We start from the raw sequence: 21,131 nt of genomic DNA on the forward strand, positions 1-21,131 counted from the left end.
ATTTTTAACGGCAATTTCATTAATTTATGCTAGTCTTTCAATTTTTAAATAAAAGTCTCAAGATCGAAAAATAGTTTTGGATTCATCGGTTTTATTCATAAGCAGTCGTGATGAATGTGATCCAATTGTACTAGAAATAGGGTAAATTGCCAATTGTTGCACAGCTAAGCACTCTTCTACAGCAATTTGATTATTTTGAAAAAATAAAAGCTGACATACTTAATACGAATAAACAAAACGCGGCTCGTAAAAAAACACGATTTTCAAACTTTATGTACCTTTTTCTCAGAAACGACATAACGCACAGTGCGTTGAGCCATAGATAAAAATCGTTTTTCACTTTTTACCTTTGTTATACTATAACAAAGGTTTAAAAATTGGTCGAAAAACATGAAATTGATCCGAGGCCCGGAGGGCCAAGTCACATATACCAATCGATAGGGTTCGACGATTTGAGCAATGTCTGTGTGTGTGTGTGTGTGTGTGTATGTATGTAATGATTTTTTCTATCGCCTGTTTCTCAGAGATGGCTGAACCGAATGGTTCGCTATTACTTTTGTTTGGAAGGTGTTATTGTCTAGTAGATCACTATTGAGTTGTTTCGTGATACGACGTTTCGTTTAAAAGTTATAAGCAAAAATGTGAAAAATACGTGACACGGGTTTCTTCGGAACTACATGACCGATTTCAACGATCTTAGTATCAAATGAAAGCCCTTATTAAAGCTAAATTGTTCAGCAATTTTTAATTGAAAACAAACAAGTAGTTTAAAAGTTATGCTTAAAAAACCTGTTTTAACAAGGTAATAATTATCGCCTGTTTCTTAGAGATGGCCAAACCGATTTATGCGCTATTAGTCTCATTTGGAAGATAATATATCCTAATAGATCACTATTGAATGGTTTTTTGATTGGACGTTTAATTTGAAAGTTATGAGCAACCGTGTACACCACACCAAAATTAACAATAATTTATAATGATTTTAACCAAGATAATTTACCTAATTTCAATTATTTTAATATCAAACGAGAGGTTTTGACACTAAGAATATATATGCAAAATTGCATAAGAATGGGTTTTACCGGTTAAAAGATATTAACCCTCGAACACTCGCGCCAACTTTTGCAACACAGTTACTCGTGCGCAAAATAGCCCCAAACTATAGAAAACGTGTGCACTAGAGTTTTGACTGGGAAAACTTGGTTTTAGGTTTATCGAACCTTTGTAAGAGTTTCTTGAAATTGAAAGCTCTATCGTCTGGTGGAATTTAAATTTTGATTAATCCCCCTAAAAGTGAAATAAAAAAATTGTTTTTCTTCAGTGTCAATATAACACATTGATGTGTTCTACAAAGTTATAGAACATATTATTACAAGAAATTTTGCTAAAGACAGTAACCTTCTATCTCTGGAGCTAGGCAAACTGGAAGATGACTCTTGTCGCTTTTGTAACCTAGATAGCGAGAATGCGGAACATCTGCTTTGTAACTGCGTGGCACTTTATCATAGGAGGAGTAAATTCTTTGATGAAGGTTTAATACCACCCTCTGTTGTGTGGACAAGTTCGCCCAATAAGGCAATAAACTTTATTCGTTATTCAATACCTTATTGGGACAATGCCATTAGTCAACAAGTGGAAATCACTCATACTAATGGTGATAGGACACCGTGACGTGGCTACAGTAAATAGGGGCCCGCCACAATAGATCAAAGAACTGGTCGCAGTGGAGAACGTACCCAAAAAAAAAATCTCTGGAGCGAAGATAGAAATATCTTATTTATTGTATATGAATTTGTAAAATCAGTTTTTCTATTTTAGCTCTTTTTGTAATTGTTGTATGACTTTTTCATGTACTACAAAATAGTACAAATATTTAAAATACACAACTTTGCTGAAAATAGTATACCTCTATGTTTGTTTGTTTAGGATCTGTAGAACTTTGATTCTAAAAAATACCCTAATTTTGACTCCGAATTACTCGACTACCAGCAGACGGATACATTTTAAACATTTTACATTTGCTGATAGTTTTGCTGCATAAATTTTCCCACCAATTTAAATTATTATTGCATTGAATAATTATGATATTTTGCTCATAATAAGTTTGTTGAAGAATATACATTAGTTAAACAACGGTAACTTTATAACAATATGGCGTTGAAAAACCTACACGTGTTGTATAAAATACTACAGCGTGAGTTAATAAAAATTGATGAAAATTATTCATGAAAACTCTATTGATGTGATTCAAATAGAATGGCATTACAGGAAACTATGCATAGTTCAAAAACCTATAAACTAGACCTTTACTAGACAATGTATATGCTAAAGGATAAGATTTCCACTTACAACTTACTTTTATTTGTACTTACTCAGATTAATAACATCTTACTTATCCTTACTCGGCAATTTCATGAAAAAAGGATCTACCAAATTAAAAAGTGTTCCTATTTTGTTCAAATTTTGTAAACTTATTCAATTTTCGAAAATTTTATGTAAACCAACGCACTACGCAACGATAACCAATAGATGAATTATGTTTCGAAGACGTGTCGATTTCTATCTCAAATAGCAAGTAAGACCGTATAACAAAGGTTCCTTTCACCACTAGGTGGATTAAATCGGGTTTTTTTAATCGGGCATACTAAGTATATAGAATTGTTTATAGATTCCTTCCGCTGTATAAACAAGTATTAGTTTGCTTGGGAAAGCGCCACAACTACTATTACAAGCGTTCAAACTGTCAAGTTGCAAAGTGGATTTTACTTACAAATTTTGCTTTCATTTTTGAAGGTTATTCATCACGCTCGTAAAAGTCTCATAGTATGTGTAATCTGAATCTTTAAAATGGAGAATAACAATCAAGGTTAGTAGAATAAATTTTGGTTATAGAAAGAATTCATTTTGACATCACTCCTAAAAAATCGCCCCATAGAAATGACATAGATATTGTCCTTCAAAAAAACAGAACTCTAACTTTGATTACTAATTTAAAAAATGTTCCACCGACTTCCAAGCTAAAATATACACAGAATAATAATTATTCAAATTATTGTTATTATTATTATTATAATTATTGTTCAAAGTGTCCTCTACAAGATCGAACAGGTCTTAGCTGCAACTACCTGCAACTCTGCAAGATATTTCAATATTTGTAGATCAACGTCAAGCACTGATAAACCATCAGATTTCCGTTGATTCTACTATATTATGTTATCCCTGTTAAAAGAAACCACTGTTTATGAAACTTTGTGTTATTACTGTTCAAAATTAAACTCAAAGCGATTTTATTTTATATAGAGAGTAAATATTTCTTTAAAAAAATTAATAAACTTAATACAGGCTGCCGTTTTTTCCCGTTTCTCGGGTTGATAATAATGACGAATAATCTATGATAACGATTTTCCTGCTGGAAATTCGTTTCGTGGATCTAATTAAAAGGTTTTCAAAACCTGCCCAACAAAAACAGAATGTCGAGCTGCAGACTTTGTCTAAAATTATGCCACGGAAAATTATTATTTACTTTTCCGGAACAGCTGAGAATGTTAAAAAAGCTTAAGTATTACTTAAACACTAGCTCTGTTCACAGATATAGATTTGTTAATGCGAAAGTATATTTTGCTTAGAAATGCTTAAACGTCTTCCATAAACATAGCTTTCATGCATTGAAGAAAAAAATTTCGATTACCGAAATGGCACCCAAGGTTGATCTTCGACTGCTGCTTAATCTACCACTAGATGGCATTGCTGAATTTACCAAAGTATTTCTAGTACAAATGCCGCTTTCACAAACAACTTTGGTAGTTATATAGCCGATGGCAACCCATATAATGATGAACAACTTTTGCAATGCTTGCGTAAAAATTTGGCGTTTGGGACATTTTTGCCAGTATGTAAATATTTTGAGACATTTAAGCAAATACTAGCTTCGATTATCACAAACTACTTTTTTCATTACACTAAGCTTGATAAAATATCTAAAACTAGCAGTTTTGATTTTTGTCCCGTAGTCCCATACGTTCAACGCACTGTGCAACGTTTTGAAACTAACTTTTTTTTTGTTTTGTAGGTAATAGCTCGGCAAAGATTTTTGTAATTTATGAGCTTTGTAAACTAAAACAGCCACAGAAAAAAGACAAAGAAGACAAAATTTTATTTTTTCAGTTATCTTCTTTTCTTCTTCGTGTCTTATGACGGTTCGAAGAGCATCTTACTGCCTTTCGTAAGCCAAGATACGGAGAAAATAGTTGACCGTATACTATGGCCTCCGTTCTAGATGTGGCGAAAAGAACTGAATCAAAGCTCGTAGCAAAACTATCGTGCAGAAGGTTAAAACTCGAGCTGGATTACGTATCAGCATCTTTGGCTCGAGCAGCACGTTAGCAGTACGTAAGTTCAAGGTTTAGAAGGCCCCAACGGAATACTGTCACGAAAAGCCGTGCCCGGATCAAAAAAGCTGACGAAACCACGTTGCTGCGTTATGGACGACGAGACCTACGTGAAAGCGGACTTCGACCAGAATCCGGAAAACCAGTATTTCGCTGCCAAGGATAAGTTTAATGTTCCAGAGAACCTCCTAAACCAAACGTTGTCGAAGTTTGCCAAGAAATTCTTGACTTAGTCAGCAATTTGTTCATGTGGAAAGCGGAGTACCCCTTTCATGACCATAGGTACCATGAATGAAAAGATGTATTTGAAAGACTGTCTTCCTCTTATGAAGTCTCACAACTGTCCTACGATCTTCTGGCAGGATTTGACTGCATGCCATATTGCCATTACGCAAAAGACGTGCTGGGTTGTATAAGGCAAATAATGTCGATTTCGTACCAAAACTTAACTCACCAAATACAGCGGAGCCGCGGCCAAATAAGAAATTTTGGGCTATCATTAAGCAGAACCTTCAAAAATATCCTAAAGTAGTCAAAACAGTCGATAAAATGCAGAAAACATGGGTAAATATGCAAAATCCTGTCGATTTGGAGGTTGTGCAAAACCTTATGGGTGGGGTCAAAGCCAAAGTACGGGTACGGGTTTGAACGCCTCTGTATCCGAAGAGGCGAAATAGAATAAAACTACAAGGTAGACAGCCCTAAGGGTTGTACGAAAGGGTGACGTAGGACTGTGTCATATAATACTCATTACACTGATAACATGTTTTAATCGATGAAATATAACTTTATGTCTGATCATTAGATCATAGACTAATGCAATTGCATTTATGGCATATGCATATTTGAGTATCTGTGAGTATCATTGTTTGAGTGTTTATTTGTAAAAGAAGAGCGAAATATTCTGATTTAATTCTTCATTGAATCAATGGTGGTTTTGAAAAAAACCGTTTGAAATTGTTTGGTGGCCCTGAAAAGAACTATGTTTGAGCTGATAGCACTTCTTAAAAATCAGTATTATAATTACTGTTGCCAATATATAGATGGATGTCGCTATTCGGTCCTTTAGACTCTAGGATGATGGTTGCCCGCTAATACAGGAGCGATAGGAAATATCAAATCACTGTAAAGTAGAAATGGATTAGTTTTATCAAAATACTGACCGTTCGTCAGTGCGATCGTGCGATAAATGAGCAGACGGCGAACCTAGTGTGTTATTTTATAGTCACTGGCACTGCCGTTGCTACTTGTAAGCTAGTGTAGGTGTGGGAGAAACCAGATCGGCTGCTGCTGCTGCTCAAATAATTATCCGAATGGAACGTTAACCATTTAGAAAGTGTAGAAAAATCTTTCCATTCTTCAATTACTATAGCTCTTATAAGAACTGTTTAAGACCACAACGGCCTGCTGCTGAATTTATTGCCAGTCAGCCGTTCCGTTTCCGTTTACCATCAGTGTTGGTTTACAATAATTGCGATCGAAGTTGCCGCCAAAATGCCATCGACTTTGCCTCCAATTGCCATTAATGTTACCACTAACAACCGGTGTTGCCGCGAAATGTCCTTGGTCTTGCCACCAATTGCCATTCCAAGCCCTTGGTTTGCCTCCAATTGCCGGTGTTTCCGTCGAAATTCCATCGTGTTTGCCTCCATTTGCCATTGGCGTTGCCGCCAATTACTGGTGTTGCCACTGGGCCCACCAATAGCCGTCGACGGTAAATACTGACCTTCCGTCAGTGCAATCGTGCGATAAATGAGCAGGCGGCGAACCAAGTGTACCATTTTATAGTCACTGGCACTGCCGCTGCTACTGCTCAAATGATTATCCGACGCTGAATGAGCAAGCATTTTCCATGTTTACCATGGTATAACGCAAAATGGAACGTTAACCATTTAGAAAGTGTAGAAAAATCTTTCCATTCTGCAATTACTATAGTTCTTATAAGAACTGTTTAAGGCCACAATGGCCTGCTGCTGAATTTGCCGCCCGTCAGTTGATCCGTTTCCATTTGCCTTCAGTGTTGGTTTGCGATAATTGCCATTGAAACTGCCGCCAAAATGCCATCGGGTATGCCTCGAATTGCAGCAAAAGTCCTTGGATTTGCATCCAATTGCCGGTGTTGCCGCCAAAATGCCATCGTTTTTACCTCCAATTGCTGTCGGTGTTGCCGTCAAATGCCGTTGGTTTCGCCACCAGCCGTCGATGATAAATACTGACCGCCCGTCAGTGCGATCGTGCGATAAATGAGCAGGCGGGGAACCAAGTGTACCATTTTATAGTCACTGGCACTGCCGCTGCTATTTGTAAGCTAGTGTAGGTGGTGGAGGAAACCATATCGGCTGCTGCTGCTTAAATGATTGTTTGACACTGATTGAGCAAGCTATCGAACAATTTCGCATGTCTGCGATGGGGATAATGCAAAATGTAACGTAAAGTGCATCGTGTGGGATTCACGTTGGCCATTGCCCGCTGATTCCGCTTGTCTTCGGGGTCGGTGTTGCCGTCAATAGCCATCGATGTTGCCAATTGAATTGGAAAAAGGGTGTGGCTTACAAAGTGGTCTCAAAGGTTATCATTTGGATCCAAATCCTTTGGTGTATCTAATTGTCGTCCGTGCCTGTGAAGCTAGGCGATCACAAGGGAAATGTATGGGAAAATTCGACCTTAAAACTTTACACACATTTTCACTATTTAGCGTATAAAAAATTATTATTAATATGTTACTATAAAATTGCTGGACATTTTAACTATCCAACGACATATTAACTGTTATGTTTCGTTCAGTAGTATAGTAGCTATTAGCGCTTAAAATATTTCATTCAAACGTTACACTTCTATTTTTCGTTTTTACAAAGTGCTACCCAGTCCCAATATAGTAAACAAAGACGTAGTCCTATGTCAAAAAAATACGCTAAGACTAAGTTTAATTTCTTCATTTTATACCCTGAAAACTTGATGGCAATTGGATAAAAACTCAAATTTGCTAATAATGCTAATTAATTTTGTTGTAATTTTACCGTGGGCACCCTTATTTGGAAGTGAAGAATGAATAAATTGTATATGAATTGGGTACAAATAAGCTAATTAATATTATTATTATTTAATGGAATTATAATAATAATCACAATCATCACCATCATGATTATGTCACAAATTTGATATTTTACCATATTTTTGAAAGTGAACAATTTTGTTGCAAATAACGTATACCGTCTGCCGAATGAGATTGGGCCAAAAAAGCATACGGTTTTGTTCTTTAGCTTGTTATACACACAATTTAGCGATTACTTTGATACAAAATCTGTCAATATACACTTCTATGTTTATTTAACAACTACCAGAAAGATGGTTTAGTTACAATGAACATTACTAAGATTATAATTGCATGAACTTTGGCACAATCTCACCCCTTCTACTGTTTTACCTGAATCACTGCGATATGAGAATATACGTGTTATTAAAATAAAACGTAACCATACGTTTTATTCGTTTAGAACGCATATGCAGCTAATGTCGATAACAAACAATTTTTATAAGTTGTGCTTTTGTTATTACATTTAACTTTTTTTTAGATTATAGTCACTTTAGCACTTTTAGGTCATTCGTGGCTTCTGCAGAGTTGGGATTTGAACCCGGATCCTCGGCTTGAGAGGCGTGAATGCTAACCAATACACCGGGATTGACCCTTGCATTTAACTTGTAAAAAGTTGCATAAATAACAATTCAGTTTCACAATAAAATATTGCGTACTACTAGCACTTGAAATATAACGTTTAAGTACGTTATTTTTAGTGATCAAAATTAACGATATTTTCGATACAAGGGCGATATTTTTCGTAACCTTTCGGACCAACACAATCCCGCGAATACAACGCATATTCGCAGTGAGTCAGATAACACTGTAGGGGGTGACATTGTGCCAAAACCATAAAGTTAAGGCGATACCGAAAGTGGCTAACGTTATTGTGTTAGTGCGACAAACACTGTACTGTACATCTCATGTGTTCGTTAAAAACCTAAACGTTTATTTGAATATTGCATTAATATTGGTAATATATGTCAAATAGCGGAGCTTGCAAACATAAACAGCTGATCCGCAGCCAACCGCACTGACTATAAACATCCCGAAAAAGGGTTTGTTTTCTTTATCAAGGCATTCCGATTCAATCAAAATTAACAGCAGCAACTGAATAATGCGTAGGATCACTAGGATGTTTAATTAATCCGCTTGCATCGATTGCGTTTTTGATTCCTGCGTTTGCGTTTTGTTTATTTACATCATTCTAAGCTTATCGATGCAGCGAAAGTTGAAAGCTCTTTAAAAGCTCATTGATGTGACGAAAGTTTGATACTGTGTTGCTGCTTTTTCGGAAACCGCTAGTACAATGAAATATGTGCGCAACAAAATATCTATTAACTATTTCCAAATTATACATTGGTCGCTTTTATGAACACGATGATCGATATGATCAGTTAAATTTATTTTCCATTAGCAATTATGTTTTTCTGAGCTTTTGTTGATAAATAGCAGATCGATAAATGGAATGACAAGTTTTAGGAAATTGTAACAGCACTGGAAGCACTGATTCCGTGGCGAAAGCGTGCTCTGCCAATACAGATGCATTTTTAAGGTGCAAAACAATACATGCTTCGAACGGTAGCCATTTATCCAGCCATCTTTGAGCCACTTTCGGTTTCCCCTTAAGCTGAATACACATGTAGAACAATATAAACTAGTCCGTATGGGGCCAACCATGAACTACGTGGGTTATTAAAAGTTGGGGGACGACCAGAAACAACGCACCTTGCAAACTATAATAAAACGTATGGACGAAAACTACTCGGAGCGTCTACAACAACCAATAATAAGTACAGACAGCTACTAAATATATAGCAGAGTCTCCAGGCTTTAAAAAGCGAAAATGGAAGGGGCGTAAAATCTCAGAAGACTTATCTATTTGATCATTCAACAAAGTTAATTCTTTACTTCGATCGAGATACTGCAGCCAGAGGACACGCAATCAGCCCACCTTTAAAACCTACAGTATATATAAAGTAAAGCCTATTTGTATCATATTAACGAGAAATTAGCAATCATTAACTTTTCGTCGAAAAGCCGAATTTCGGAAGCAGTTTTTGGGCCCAAAACAGGGGTTCTGTTCTTAAAAAGATATTCGCTGCATTCTTCTTGCTAATCTGAACACAACGAATCTAACTGCTAAACTGCTTTTGAAATTTACAGAATCAGTGACTGCTAATTTCGCCTTAAAGTGTGTATTCAAACGATCTGAAGTTTCTAGAGAAAAAGTAAAAATGAATTTTAATTATTTAGCGGAGTGACGGTAATGTTTGCTCTTTAAAAGATAATACAATCTAAATTGTCAAAATATTGTGTTCCCTAGTAAGCGATGCAAGTGTATTGATATACACTGACGCATCCTGTTGTGTATGTGAATTTCACACTCCGAACCAATCGTTATAGTTTGGCGTAATCTCACCTCGTGGAGCTCGGAAAGTGCAAAATATAGAAAAAAATATATATTTTCGTAATCAAAAGCCATCCAACGCATAATAACCTTTCAATATATTGTAAATGAATACTTTATCTGTCTTCATAATAGCAAGTTGATGCGATTTCTTGTTTGGGTTTATTTATATGGGACATTTATTGTCAACGTTTTTTCTAGTATTTTTAACCCCTAAATTTGAAACCCTTTTTAAACCAAACTATTCGCTAATATTATTAGTGTTCCATTGCACGTTATGAATAAATAAGTTATGTTTCAAACCATCTTGAATTTGAGCCCTCAGTTTGCATAGATATATTCTATTTTTATAAACAAACATTGTTGGTTTTTGGCACAATCTCGCCTCTGTGGCCCAATGTCTCTTCTCTCTCTCTCTCTTCTTCTGTTGGGTACTCTCACCACTGCGTCCATTATTTTGAACTATTGTGGTATGCCCCATTGTCTCTTTTGCTGTACGCTTCAGGCTTACCTATCACTTATTGAAGAAGTGGTAGGCTGGAAGCTGGAGCGAGACAGGTGCCAATCAGGGATGACTTGGTTTATAAACCTTATAGTCCTGATCGGCGACGCAAACCAGATCTCCCTAGGCTCTAGTAGGGCCTTTTTGAGATACTGCAGTCTGCGTCCTATTAGTGCTCCACAATTGCAGAGTAAGTGTTCCGAGGTTTCGCTCTCGGTATTGCACAGGCGACAAATATCATCTTGCACGAAACCGAGATTCCGAAGATGATATTTACTCGGGCAATGTCCTGTCACCAGACCGGTAAACGTGCTGAGGTCTCTCTTATTGAGACTCAGCAGCTTCTGAGTAACCTTAATACCAGGCATTATAAATTTCTTTGATTGTTTGAGCGACTGTACAGCCATCCAATTGGCCATAATCATTCGGCTCTCCCATTGTTTCAACCCACTTTTCATCACACAGTCCGAGATACCGCAGAATGGATCCGGACCTGTGAATGGAGAGTTAGAACCACATTTGGCTAGTTCGTCTGCGACTTCATTTCCGTCTATTCCGCAATGACCAGGGACCCAGTACAGGTTTACCGAGTTTACCTGGCTCAGTTGCCGTAAGAGACAAATGCAATCCCAGACAAGTTTTGAGAAACACTTAAAAGCTTTAAGCGCTTTTAGTGCCGCTTGACTGTCAGAGAAAATGCAGATATTGGCATGTCTGTATTTCCTTTTGAGACAGACGTTTGCACATTCTATTATAGCTGCTATCTCAGCCTGGAAAACTGTTGGCCAATCTCCCATTGCTATAGATATTCTAGTTCTGGGGCCGTACACTCCAGCACCCGTTTTGACTCCCACCTTTGATCCGTCGGTATAGAACTTGATTGAACCACTGCGGACGCTAGGTCCCCCCTCTTCCCAGACCGAACGTGATGGTTCGTTCACCGTGTATGGGATGTCGTAGTTGGTTCTAGCTTCCATCCAATCACTGTTCATTTCCGCAACTGGGCCAACAGGTAGAAGTTTCAGGATACTCAAGTGTCCGATTTTATCCCCGTCGAGTAATGTTTTCCATCGTTTAAGTGTTAGGGCGCTTTTCTTAGCCTCTAACTGAACGTGTTGATTCAGAGGTAGCAGGTGGAGAATAGCTTCTAGAGCCTTCGAAGGTGTGCTTTTCATTGCTCCGGTTATGGCCATGCATGCTAATCGTTGAAGTTTGTTTAACTTTTTAATAGCCGTGGCTTCTGAAGTTTTTGGCCACCATACCAACGAAGCATAAGCTATCCTAGGTCTCACAATGGCGGTGTAGACCCACAACACCATTTTTGGTTTGAGGCCCCATGTTTTTCCCACCATTTTTGAACATACCCATAGGGCAGTGTTTGCCTTGCTGATTATTGAATCTAAGTGTGCGTTCCAAGATAATTTAGCGTCTAGGATTACTCCCAGATATTTAACTGAGACGCTACATTTAATTTCTTCTTTCTCAAGGTGCAGAGACTGTAACTCCAGTTTTCTCTTCCTAGTGAAAGGAACAATGGTTGTTTTTGAAGGATTAATGCCCAGGCCTTCTTTACTACACCAAGATAGTGTAAGGTTTAAGGCCCTTTGCATTCTATCCGATATCACGTCGTCGAATTTTCCACGAACCATGATGACTAAATCATCAGCAAAGCCCACAACTTCGAAACCTTTTGCCTCTAAGCTTCTCAGAAGATCATCAACTACTAATGACCAAAGAAGGGGTGAAAGAACCCCTCCTTGTGGGCAACCTTTGGTTGCAGTCACCGTTGTTGAGAGCCCTCCTAGCTCCGAGGTGATTTGCCTATGTGTGAGCATACTGTGGATCCATTCGACTATACAGTTATCAAACTGTCTTTTCTTCATCGCATTTACCATTGATAAATGAGAAGCATTATCAAACGCCCCTTCGATGTCGAGAAACGCGCCTAATGCTGTTTCTTTCGTTGAAAGAGACTTTTCAATTTTTGTCACGAGCGTGTGTAGTGCTGTGATTGTAGATTTCCCAGCTTGGTAAGCAAACTGGTGTTTCGATAATGGGTATCTGATCATGTATTCAGACTTAATGTATTCATATAATACCTTCTCCACAATTTTCAACAATATTGATGATAAACTAATTGGTCTGAAGGCTTTTGGATGTGATTTGTCACGTTTTCCTGGTTTTGGTATAAATACAACTTTTACCAATCTCCATGTAGACGGAATATGATTTAGTATCAGACTTGCCTTAAAAATCTCGATTAGAGATGGAATTAGCACTGATTCTCCATTTTGAATCTGCGCTGGGAAAATCCCATCTGCACCTGCCGATTTAAAAGGTTGAAAGGATCTCACTGCGTTTTCCATCCTAGCCCTAGTGAAAGCCATCCCTGCGACTCTGGTTGCAATCTCTTCTCTCAGATCCCGAAGAGTTTCTTTGAGAACATCCTATGTCACAATCAGAGTCCGAGCTGGCAGCAGCATGAGCTGAGGAAGATCCCGGAAAGTGAGTCCCCATCATTAAGTCTAGTACTTCAGTCGGAGATTTTGTGAACGAACCGTCATCTTTCTTGAGAGTACCGAGTCCGTTCGAATGATCCTTAGCAAGAGTCTTGTTAAGTCTTGCCACAATTGGAGTACTTTCAATGCTTTCACAATTGTGTACCCAAGATTTCCTTTTTGATCGTCTTAGTTCTTTGCTATATTCGGTTAGAGCTCCCCTATATTGAGTCCAGTCCGAAGTAATCTTTGCTCTATTGAACAGTTTTCGCGCCATTTTGCGAAGCCGTTCGAGCCTTCTGTTCCACCAGGGAACATTCCTAGTTGAAGTAACCCTTTTAAGTGGACAATTACTGTTATAAGCAGAGACTATCGTTTGGTTTAAGACCTTTGAGGCCGACTCAAGTTGTTGAACCGACCTAATTCTTGTAGTGAGGTTTTTCGTTTCGAGCTCAAGCGCATACTGATCCCAGTTGGTTTTCCTAGGATCTCGATATGCGACCTGTGACACTAGGCCACCCACCCATTCAAAAATAATGTGCCTATGATCAGACAGCGATGCTTCATCCGACACGTGCCAGTTCTGTATTTTCTCTGAAATTACTGGACTGCACAGGGTCAGGTCCAAAACTTCCTCCCTGATAGCATTAATGAATGTTGGTTCATTGCCTCTATTAGCAATATCGATATTGTTTGACGAGAGAAATTCTAAAAGGTACTCACCTCGATTGTTGATGTCAGTACCCAATGTCACCCCAATGTCACCCAATGTCACCCCAGATGGCGGTATTTCTGTTGTCAAAATCGAGCCATGGTAAATCACAATCATGCCAAAATCGAAATCCCGCTGTATAAATCGCCATACCATGAGGTTATTTCATACAAGATTTTTGGTCTGAATAAATGCTGGAATCTGTGAACTAACTTGCTCAGCTCAGACGACGAATTGATAAATTGTTATGAGAATTACATAAAACATCAATTTGACAATTTTATAATGATGTTACAATTTAAAACTCTAATATAATTTAATCGGCTTATACTGGATATAAGCCAGGATACTCAGGAGTCAGGATACTGCGCATAATTCGGTAGTAAAATTTTAAGTTTAAACTAGTTAGAAAAAATTTTGTAAGATTTATACCATATAATGCTTCAAAAATTTCAATTGGCTAATTTGAGATGCAAAATTACTTACTTACTTAAGTGGCTTACCGTCCTAAGACAAAGCGTGTTGAACAAAGTTTCTCCATGTAACTCGGTTGAGGGCTACCGCTCTCCAATTCCTCGGACACCGAGTGCTCTCCGCCAGATCTCGCTCCACCTGGTCTAACCATCTTGCTCGCTGCGCTCCTGGTCGTCTTGTTCCTACCGGATTTGAGGCAAACACCATCTTGTAACATGCCCTGCCCATCGTATCCGTCCAGCTTTAGCCACCTTCTGAATGCTGGGTTCGCCATAGAGCTATGCGATTTAATGGTTCATCCTCCGCCTCCATACTCCGTACTCCTGCACACCGTCAAAGATCGTTCTTAGCACTCGTCGTTCGAAAACTCCGAGCACTCGCAGGTCCTCCTCGAGTATTGTGCATGTTTCATGCCCGTAGAGAACAACCGGTCTAATAAGCGTCTTGTACAGGATGCACTTTGTACGGGCTCGACCGCAATTGCTTACGAAGTCCATAGTAGGCACGACTTCCGCTGATAATACGCCTGCGAATCTCGTGGTTAATATCATTGTTCGCCGTTACCAGTGAGCCAAGGTAGATAAATTCGTCGACATTGGCATAGCTAGGAATTTTCCCTGGAGGGTGCCCAGGGGGTGCCTTCCATAATTTTTTTCATTATGTATGAAAACATCGATCTACAGTGTGACACATATATTCGAAGAAAAATCATTTTCTGCTAGCAGCGGCATACACAATTAATACAATCAAACTTAGACCATGTGTGTGTGTGACTTACTTGACATAGTTTCACTTTCGTATTGTGTCTCGTTCGGTGTGCACGTACCAGACTTTGAGTTACGGTCGTTGATAATAAATAAATTATTAAAGGGTGCTACATGCGGCCCTATTCTTCGTGGCCTCAAACATAACGGCATAAAAAGAGGATTCGTATACTATACACTAAAAAGAATTGTCGAGACGGAATCTGTTGAAAATAGGGCTGTTTAACCGGTAGTACCGAAACCGGTAATACCGACCAATTTTTGGATACCGAAATACCAGTTTTTGGCAGAGCAAAAAACCGGTATTTCCGGTATTTTCTAATATCTTAGTATTTTCAAACTCCTTATTCGAAGAAGAACTAAGTTTGATGGAAGATTGTAAAACTCATAGAAAAACAACTTGGTGTTAATGCTGACGACATTCTGCGACTACTAACAATGAAGAAGGTGAAATTGTAGGTCAAATAATTATAGCTCTTGAACCCGTTTAAGGCACAGTAGAGCATCTTTGCCTTAAAAAAGTTTCATAGTAGTCAGACGTCGCGTTTCAATTTATTTTTGAACAATTTAATATTTAAAAGCCACCAAATTATTCGAAGTTCTCAAATAACGAATCTAGGCAACAAGATCAGGGCCCAGCAACGTCACTTATAAGTGATTTTTCAAATCACTACTCATCAATGAAGTAATGAAGCTTTAGTTTCGACTGAAGCAACGCCGCTCCGTTTTAAAACTGGCTTCAATCAGCCTCAATAAAACGGTATTCACTCCATAATGTCGACCGATTTTAAAGTTTCGTTTGTCAAATAAAATGTCTATCAAATATTCAGTAGAAGGCTAGCAACTTTGAATGCAATTGAATTGAATTTAAGTAACATTTCCGACAATTTAGCGCTTATTATAATTAACCTACTCAACATCGACAAATCGTGCCTGACTGTCAATCGTAGTCATTTGAAATAGTCACTAACTTCAGCTGAAGCTTGCTTAAAACGTTCTGTTCATCAAATGAAACAAATCGCTTCATGTATAAAGCGCAGGTAAGAGAAAGTCAGCTTCATTTATTTGTTTCGAGGATGTCGAGCCCTAGTCAGAATACGGGAATATTTCCGCTTTTCGGGCATTCTTGCCATTAAAGGATCTGCCAGGAAAGACTTTGGAATATTTTTCAAGTATTTCGAGTGATACATTGATCAAACAAGCAGATCAAATTTCCAAGCTCTGTGAATAGTGGGATTGATAATAGAGAAGAGAAGATATCTGTGAACGATGATGAAGAGGATGACGCTATGCAAGGGTTCTGCTCTGGGGGTTCAGGAAAATTCGTGAAGCGACAATAGGAGTCCGGGGCATTTAATATGCTGGAAGCTACATTACCGGGACATTTAAAAATAGTTAAAAGCGGGTTTCCCTACTATAAATTTGAATAAATGAAAGAAAAATTCCTGATGCGCTTAGAGCCGTTTGTCAGACTTCGATGAAAGCATACATTTTCGTTGGAAGCGCTGGCAATAAAATCTAGCAAGGGAAATAAATCACTAAGCGTATTATATCTGCTTAAATTCTACTTTGCTAAGGAACAATACTGAAACTAAAGATTGAAAATAGAGACATTTACTGAAAAACATCGACATTTCTACTGATTCCGAATAATCTTCCAATACCGGTTTTTTACCGGTACTACCGGTATTTTCTACGCCAATAACGAAATACCGGTTTTCACCAAAAGCACTCAATACCGACAGCCCTAGTTGAAAACCGTAAAAAACGAAGGAAAACGAAGTTTTAGAACTGCAGAGGTCAAAAAGGTTGTTCGAGAACGAATTCGTCGTAGTTGCGACCGGTCCGCATGGAAAATGGCAAATCAGCTGAATATCAAAAGGAAAACTATTCGTCGAATTTTAAAAATGGATCTGCATATGAAAGCATTCAAAAAACGTAAAATCCATCCCAAGTAACAATTTGGGTTTTATTACGCTCCTATGATAGCATTTAAGACCAAGGTTGGTCTTGAAGACCACCATAAGAGTACAATAAAACTCACATTGTTGCTTGGGATGGATTAACGGAAGCAACAAAACAAAAACGGCAGGAAAGATGCAAACTGCTGCTCTGTTGGCACGGTGTGTCAGAAGTGATCTATTCTTATGAGAAGTTGTTTGTTCTTCAAACACCGTATCATGCTCAAAATGATCGGTTGTGGTCCATTTCGATTATGGACCTTCCGAAGCACAAACGGAATGTACCACGATACTAAAATTCATCAACGGTCATGGTATGGGGAGGCATTTCAAAGAAAGGGAAACTTCGTCTATTATTAACTAAAAAGGGTGTGAAAGTTCTGGAAATGGTCTTAGAACAAAATTTGATAATAAAGGTTCGGGGAATGTATGGCGACGAAAGTTTCCGGCTTTCAACAGGATTAAACTCCAGCCACAATGCAAATCTTGTGAAGACGTGGTGCAAAATCAATCTGGCGGATTTCATATCGACAAAAGGAATGGCCTCCAAGTTCTCCTGATTTGAACCCATTGGATTTTTGTATATGGAGGTACATGCAGCAGAAACTCAAGGATTATAAATATCATAATTTGGATGAATTTAAGTTAGTTATCAACAAGATATGGGATGATATTCCGATGGAAGTAATGCGTGCCGCATGTAAAGACTTTAAAAAGCGTTTGAAGCGTGTTATCCAAGCAAAAAGCGAGAGTGATGATTGTTTGTTGCGTTATGTATCTATGGGGCCATTCAATAATGACGTCCACGGGTTATGGGGGGGAGGGGGTGTAGACAAATGTGACATCCATCGAAAAAAAAATTATTTAGAAACAAGCTACAAAAATATATTTTTCATTCATCACTCAAGAATTTATTTTAATTTCCAAAGCAAAATAGCAAAACAAACGTAATATCATTGTATAATTTCGGTAAAAAAATAACTCTGAGATGCTCAATTTATCCGAAAAAATTAGGAAATTTAAGTTTTAGTTTCCTGGGAAAATTTGCGACTGTTATTTTCTTTTAATGAATCATACACTAAACTTTTAAAGGAATAAAGAATTTTTATAAACCTTTATTTTCAACATTTTCATTTCATTTTTTCATCCAAAGGGGGGGGGAGTCTAAGTTTTGTGACACAATCGAACAGAGGGGGGTGGGGGGTCTAAAAGACCAGTAATTTGATGGACGTCATATTTGAATTGTCCCTATGGGTAAACAACTTCTAAAAGTTCACGGAGGACATACACGCCTTGCGCATGTTCGAGCGGAAGGTACTGCGGAGTACTATATTTAGCAGAGTACAAACTGAAGACGGAGATTGGCGGGGGCGTTTGAATCACGAGTTACAGGCACTGCTTGAAGAGATTTCATACGTACATCTGGCGAAAGTCAATAGGCTTCGGGGAACAGGACCCGTCGTAAGGATGCGACAGTGCGACAAAAACAGTCCTCTTTAACAACCGCACCGGCACCAGACACAGGGGCACTCAACGTCCAAGCTGGCTCGACCAGGTCGAAAATGTTTTGCGACTTTTAAGACGACCGGAAAATTGGCGACGGGTAGCCCAAAATCAAGTTGAATGGATACGACTGCTTGAAACAGCATGAGCTACCTGGGCTCTAGGCTACTGACGACGACAACAACTGCGTGTTTGCAAAAATGCATCTACGCAGTGTGAACATTGTCGCAACCCGTCATTAAATCAATAAATTTTACCGCAAACCAACACACGCGATCATTTCAAGTTTCGCCAAAAGACTGATTTTAAAATTATATTTCTCGCTTTCGCAACTCTCGGTTACCGCTCCGATATGCGAGCCGAAACAGCTTCTCCCTCTCACTCTAGCGTACGGTTGCCAGACTTAGCAGCAACGAACCAACACTCCCAAGCAACAATGTGAGTTTTATTGTACTCTTGTGGTGGTCTTCAAGACCATTTTTGGTTTTAAATACTATCATAAGAGTGTAATAAAACCCAAATTGTTACTTGGGCTGTCTATCAGCAGCGTATATCCGCTGCACTCTCCCACCAAAAACTCGGGTTCAGCAAGCTTGTCTTTAACGGGGTATATAACTCGTCTTTCTTTCGTGATACTCCTCATCAAAGATAAAGTTTATGCCAATGGCAGGCTATTGAAACGCATTCCCACTTTTTCAGCATTTCCATTCTTTCCATGCCTGAGAAAGCTTACAGGATTTACGTCTCTTTTGCGATTGTTTCTTTTTTTTCATAATATAACACATATCTCCCACAAACATGTACACTAAAAAATTTTTCCGGTTTCAAATACCAGTGGGGAAAATTTCTGGAGGAGGCTTGCAGAATTCTGGAGGGAGCCTGGTCAATATACTACTACCCAAGCGACGTCGGTCGTCCTGGTGTACTGTTCAGCCACCGCCACAGATGTTCTGCCGATAATATCCATGTCATCGGTAGAGCAGACGAATTGACTAGATTTGTTCAAGATCGTGCCCCGTGTATTGGTATATCGGTTCATAACACCTTGTAGCGCTATGTTGAACAGCAGGCATTAGAGACCATCACCTTGACGAAGCCCTCTGAGTGACTCGTCAACCCACCCGAAATCCAAACACAGCGCTGTGTACCATCCATCGTAGATTAAGTCAGTTTGATGAGCTTCTTGAGGAAGCTGTTCTCGTCCATGATGTTCCATAGCTCTTTCTGGTCGATAGTAAATTTTTAACAAAATCTGATAAAGAGTATGTGGTCCAGATTTTCGTGTATATTCAGAATCTGGTTGGTAGTTTATCAAAAATAATAAACTTAGAAGGAATACTGATTTAAGAAACGAGGAAGTGCTATGGTGAGTCTTCGCCAAGGGCGCCACAATTTCAAGCTACGGCTCTGTATACAAACTCGAATTTTGGGTAGAAAAATGGACCATTTTTGACTATTTGCTCTGTAACAAATAACGTACTTTTAAGTACCTACTGCCAATTTTTTAGTTGAAAAACTACTTAAAATTTGAGCTTGTACACTTCGAGAGCATTTTGAGTAGTTTTAACCAAGTTTTAACAAAATCTAACCAATTTAGAGGTAAACTCATTTAAGGGGGTATGGTAAAAAATATCTTTTGAATTTGTCTCTCTTTTGGGGTTTTTTTGCATGGAAAGTAATAACGTAAATATGAAAAGCAAGAATAGATTTGGTTTTCACGAAAAAACTTTAACTGAAAACGCCTAATTTTTGGCGTGTTTAAAAAGTCCCTCCCTTTAGTTGCCAACATTGAAAGGACAACCACTTTATAAAATATTTGCAATGGCCTTACCTTATTTCAAACACCGCTATCAAAATCCAACATTTTTACTTTGCGTTTGCAGCCAAATGTAAACCTACGTGCACTGTTTGAGTAGACGTCATTTGCCTCCATTCTATCACACCGATCGGAATGTGGAATCGAAGCGATGGATCGGCTTGAAAATGATTTCTGTCCCCTCTGTAATTTGTTTGTTTATTTGCTACGGAAGCCTGCGTTAGATTACACAACTTTTTATCGGGTCAAGGAAAAAAACAATAGGGAAAATAGGTACTTGATGACTTAGTAGTCAGAATCCCCCAAAACCCATGCTTTTGGTTTGTTTTCCAGTGTGAAAGACGTTCCTAATGTGAACCAACTGAATCCGAAAACCTAAGGAGATGTGAGATGTGCTAAATAGCAATGAAATTGAATATCATTTCAATTTAAATATCCTGCTTGTTTTCATTTTCACATATAATATGTATATATATAATATAAGGTATGGATGTATATATTTTTCTTGTTTATTTTGTACACATATCAGTTGTTAGTTACTGCTCGTCCGTTTTTATTACCACTGTTTTCAGTTTTCTTATTAAAATGTACACGGTTTTCAACACTGCTACTGTGAGTGTACTGCACGCACTGCTGTGAATAGATTTCCCTTAAAAACTTTATTTACTTATCGGTTATCGGTTTCACTAATTTTGTTGTCTATGTAAGACGTTTTATTTTTGCTAAAACTGATTTGCTGTAGCCTTCTTTTGATTCTTAGTTTTTTTTTATCGATTACTACCCATTGGTATACCTAGCTTGGGGTTTTGTTGTTTGTTTATTGGTGGGGAACTATGTTTTCAATGGTTTTTCTCAAAGTAATATGTTTCGTAGCGGAGAAAAAAAAACAACATGGCAATCGAAATATACTTACAAAAGTATAATACCCAAAGTCGTGAGAGCTCAAAATATGTATAGACAACATAAAAAACAAAACCAAAAGGGGCTGCAAAATGTGAAATAAAACACAAAAGATGCAATTTTTGAC

Source organism: Sabethes cyaneus, chromosome 2, assembly GCF_943734655.1.
Source record: "Sabethes cyaneus chromosome 2, idSabCyanKW18_F2, whole genome shotgun sequence".
Classification (NCBI taxonomy): domain Eukaryota; kingdom Metazoa; phylum Arthropoda; class Insecta; order Diptera; family Culicidae; genus Sabethes; species Sabethes cyaneus.